At 36.0% G+C, this 5,087-nt stretch overlaps 1 long non-coding RNA gene across 1 annotated transcript; it reads right to left on the bottom strand.

Moving 5' to 3' along the window:
• Positions 1-2,029: 2,029 nt before the first annotated feature.
• LOC125477986 lies at positions 2,030-5,087 on the bottom strand. Its single transcript, XR_007258815.1, has 2 exons — positions 3,406-5,087; positions 2,030-2,491 (listed from the first exon to the last, which is right to left on the bottom strand). It is a non-coding gene; the product is annotated as an uncharacterized LOC125477986 (long non-coding RNA).

Raw genomic sequence — 5,087 nt, 5'->3', positions numbered from 1 at the left:
TATAAGTGTGTGACAATTATGTGAAACTCACTTATATTCTAGCGTCAAATTCATGCATGAAAATTAAGCGTTCATTCTTAATAAACATACATAAATAGGTTATCAATCAAATAGTTAAACAAATTGAATTCACAACTTATGAAACGTAATTAGAAGTACTCAAATCATATTGCAAGCATAAACATATATTTCGAATCACCCCCTAGCCAAGGGGGGTTTAGTTCCTCATACTTACAAAACAAAGAGAATCAAAGAAACACCTAAACATTCCAACAACTCAAACTTGAATTGTATGAACGTTTAGGCCCTCTTCTCTTCCATTCCTTATTCGTACAAAACAAAGAGAATTGAAATTAAACATTGAAATCAAAGAAACGCCTAAACATTCCAACAACTCAATCTTGAATTGTATGAACGTTTAGGCCCTCTTATCTTCCTCTTTATTGTGGCACAAGGACTAAGGGATGTTGTTGGTGTGTTGAATGGATTGGGGGATTATGGAAATGGATGAAATGGAGGGGAAATGGAAGAATGGTTTTTGGATTCTAAGGGAGACTCACGGCTAGGGAGGAGAATGGATGATTTTGAGGAGTGTTGTGTTGTGAATGAGATGATTTTTGAATGAATGAATGCAAGGGTATTTATAGGAGAAGTGGAGATGTATATGGCTATTTGTTTAAGGTGTTTGTGGTTGCAATGATGAAGAATTGCATGTGGAAATAAAAGGGAAAATGTGGTGAAATGATGAAGTAGGAAGGTGGAAATGCATGTGAGATGTTGGAAAGGAAATGGGAATATGAGTAGGCCATGGCATGGGAGTTGTTTTGTTGGTGTAAATGTGCCATGGTTGCAATGATGAAGAATAAAGGGTGCATGTGGGGTGGAATTGAATGAATGCAAAGTGAATGAATAATGAAATGAGTTAAAGAGGGAGAATGTGGTGAAATGATGAAGTAGGAAGGTGGAAATGCATGTGACTTGTTTGTGGAATAAAGAATGAATGGTGGAATGATGAAGAGTTGCATAAAGAATGCATGTAGGGTTAGCTAGGTTGGCTTTGTTTGGGTGCATGTGTGTTAATGGTGGTTTTGCATGTGAATTGATGGATTGTTTTTGATGGAATGGATGGTTCTTTGCATGGCTTTTGAAGTGATTGTGGGCTTTGGAATTGGAAGGAAATGCATGGCCTTGGGGTTGGTTTAAGAGAGAATGGGCTAGGCCCTTTGTTTTATGTCCAAAATGAATACAAGGCCTTCAAATTCGTCCAACACTTTGGCTCCAATCATATGCTATCCATTCCAAGCCCAATTTTGCTCCAAAATGCTCCAAAATGCATCTTTTTGCTTCCTTAGCCATATGAACCTAAAAACACATGAAAATGGCTTAAACTACTAAAACAACTATGAATTAACAACATAGATGCACGAAAACAAGCTAAGTAAGTCGCCTAAATATGCTCCTATCAATTTCTGGAACTAGATATTGGAGTCTTGTATGGAAATATATCTTCATCATGTATTACATGTCGAGAAATAATGAATTTGTGAGATGGTATGTGATAACACACTACTCCCTTGTAACCTATAGCATATCCAATAAATACACACAAGGAAACTCTTGGTTGTAACTTGTTTTCTGTATAAGGTCTAATATATGGATACACTGCAATACCAAAGACTTTTAGACCCTACAATTGTGGTTTACATCCAAATAGTTGTTGATAGGGTGACTACATTCTTAAAACCTTACATGGCATTCTATTTATGAGGAAAACATAATGAGCACATGCATGAAACCATAGCTCTTGAGGCAATGTTATTGTAGTTTTCACAATGTGTCTATGCTAACATATTGCAGTTTTCACAATTCCATTTTGTTGAGGGGTATATGGACATGATACCATATGTACAATGCCTTTATTTTTGAGAAATTGATCAAATCTGTGACTAACATATTCTCCCCCATCATCTGTTTGCAGGCATTTAATACTAGTACCAAACAAAGTAAGAACAAGATTATAAAATTTCTGAAAAACATTAAAAACTTCTGATTTATTGATCAATGGGTATATCCATATATAACTGGTAAAATCATCAACAAAACTCACATAGTATTTGTAACCTTCTATCAACTTTGTACGTGAAGGACCCCAAAGATCATAATGAGTCTTTTGAAAAGGAAAAACAGAAGACTCTTTCCCATCTACAAATGGTAATCTTGAAATTTTTCTAGAAATACAAGCTGAACACAAATGTTGTTTATCATCAACAGAACTAACTATATCAGAATTCTTCAACATTGCAAATAGTACTTCATTGCTATGATGACCACACCTTTGATGCCATAATATAGACTTCACTTTTGGACCAAGCAACCCCATAGACTCCTTTGCTGAAGACACTAGACCCTTTGTAAGTAGCTTTGTTGGTATCCGAAACAACTCACAATCATTACTCATTCCTTGGTAGATTACAACCTCGGTTACTTTGTCCTGCACATAAAAATTTGTATCATCACAGATGAACCAACAATAATTGTATTTACACAATTGTTTTATTGATAGTAAACTGATAACAATGGTTAGAACATGTAAAACACTTCTCAAAACTAAAGAGTTTGGTACAGTGCACAATTTTGCAGAACCAATATGTGTAATTGGCAAACCTTCACCATTGCCAATAATGATTTTATCATTGCCTTCATAAGGTGTGACATTTTGCAGTGAACGTACATCAGTTATCATGTGATGAGATGCTCCAGTATCTATTATCCAAGAATCATTGGGAAGATGAGAATGTGATGCTTAAAATGTTTGGAGTGCTTGAAAAGACTGTGGAGCTTGAGCTTGTATAACACTTAAGGAAGGAGCAGGTGCAGAGCCTTGATATGTAAAATTGTTTCTATGATGATAGTTTAGAGCACTATGACCTATTTTTCCACAAATTTGACACTCTAGTACATGTCCCATAGAACTAGGATTAGTTGACCTCTTCCAGCAATTTGGTGTTGTGTGTCCCCTTTTTGAACATATTTGATACTCAGGTACAATGTTTGTCCTTGCTTATGTATTTCCAGCCCAAGTCTGCCACGATCCAGTTGACTGTCTGTTGCCAAAAGTCTGACCTCTCCCATTTGGTGGCTTATAGGTTCCATTCCCATTTGACTTTGGCCCATAATATTATCTAGATCCAATATTCGAACTCCAAGCATTAGAGTTTGGAAATTGCCTTGGTGGACCAGCATGCCCAACAAAGCCATAGTTGTTTGAAAAATTTGGTATTGATGATTTAGGAAATGGTGGAGCATCTATGTATTAATTTCCCAAGTATGAAGAATAACCCTATTGTGGAAATGGCATAGGAGGATATGCTTGGGGAGCAACATTTGAAATAGCAGAATATGGACCTTGCTGTGGATAAGGCATAGATGACACCCGAAAGCTTGGAATACCATTTTGAACTCTTGTAATTGTACCACTAATAGAGAATGGTATACCATCATAACAACTTGAAGATCCCTGAAACATACCAAAGTCTTGTGACATACCAGAACCCTATGACAATGATGAACTAACAGATCCTTGCATATACAAACAAGAGAAATTGTTTAACAGACTATTAACCATAGACTCATTCTCTTTCTGCACAGAGCAACTGTTCCCTAAACTCTCTTAAGGAAATTGAAGTATCCTTTGTAAGTATGACAATCCTTATGGTTGAATACTCCATTGGTAAACCAGAAAAAGCAGCAACAACAAAGTCATTGCCTAACACAAATTCTCTAGCAGCAAGCAACTGTTCTTTAATATTCTTGAGCCTAGACAAATATTGGTCAATTGAATTAGCCCATTTTTATATAGTTTGAAATTCTTTCTTAAGTGTGTTCACTTTTGCTTTAGAAATGGAAGCATATCTATCTTGTAGACTAATACATGCCTCATGTGCATTTTTACATCCTAGAACATGCTTTCTAGATTCATCAGATAATGTTGCCATAAGCAAACTTAACAATGCCAAATTAGTTGACTCCCATTCAAGATAAGCATTTGTAATTTCACTTGTAACTCCATGCTCAGTGTGTATAACAAACTTTGGTGGACAAATAGCAGTGCCATCAAAGTGATCAAACAATTTATATCCTTTTATAACAGACTTGAATTGAAAAACCCACTTAGAAAAGTTCTTATCAGTTAACTTTATGGTTAACATTCCCAACAACCCTTCTATTTTCACTGATGATGATGATGCCATCTTTATACAACTAGAAAAACTCAAACTATCAAGAAATATTCAGAAACAGCTTCGTGCCAACGAATCTTCACAAAGAGCAGAAAATCACAGAAATGGCTTCTTGCCTTCAACCAAATAACTACAAGAACTTCAAGATTATCAATCAATGGCTTCGTGCCCACAAATCTTTAACTACTAATGGCTTCGTGCCTCAAACTTTAACTATTGAATGACACACAAAAATCATAGACTACACTACAAGATTTACTTTATCATAGCACAACCAGAAACCCAGAAACCAGAATTCCATATAGCACAGAGAAATACTTGAGAAATGGATTAATCGAGAAACATAAGAGCCATATCACCTGATCGAAGCTTTAATTCTCCAAAAAATAGATCTCAAATCGTCAAATGCCAACTGCCAACCGCCAATTGCCCACCGCCATTGATGCAAATCGTAGCTTTCAAACTCCAAGAAGAGATCCTAGAAGCCAATCAGAGAGCCCCAAAAACCAACGAACCACAACAAAATTGCTGGCTCGATACCATATTAACAGATGAAAAAAATAAAAAGATGAAGGACGAAGAAGAGATCAAGATTGAAGCTTTAGAGAGAGAACTTTAGCAGTAGAGAGAGAGAAGAAGAAGAATAAACTGTTGAGCTTTCAATTCATTGAGAGAGAGAGAGATTACACACTGCTATATATAGCAGCAAACCCAAGGCTTATTAGCCGTTACAACCAACTAACAAACTAACTGACTCCTAACAAACTTCAGCCAATCCAACAGCTTTTAGCTGACATGGACAATGTTCAATACAATTGTGACATTTGTACACTAATATTCCTTCACTTA

Source organism: the organism of the source record quoted next, unplaced genomic scaffold, assembly GCF_019419815.1.
Source record: "Pyrus x bretschneideri cultivar Hongxiangsu unplaced genomic scaffold, Pyrus_bretschneideri_v1 Contig23, whole genome shotgun sequence".
Taxonomy (NCBI): domain Eukaryota; kingdom Viridiplantae; phylum Streptophyta; class Magnoliopsida; order Rosales; family Rosaceae; genus Pyrus; species Pyrus x bretschneideri.
This window is presented reverse-complemented; position numbering and strand designations above follow the sequence as displayed.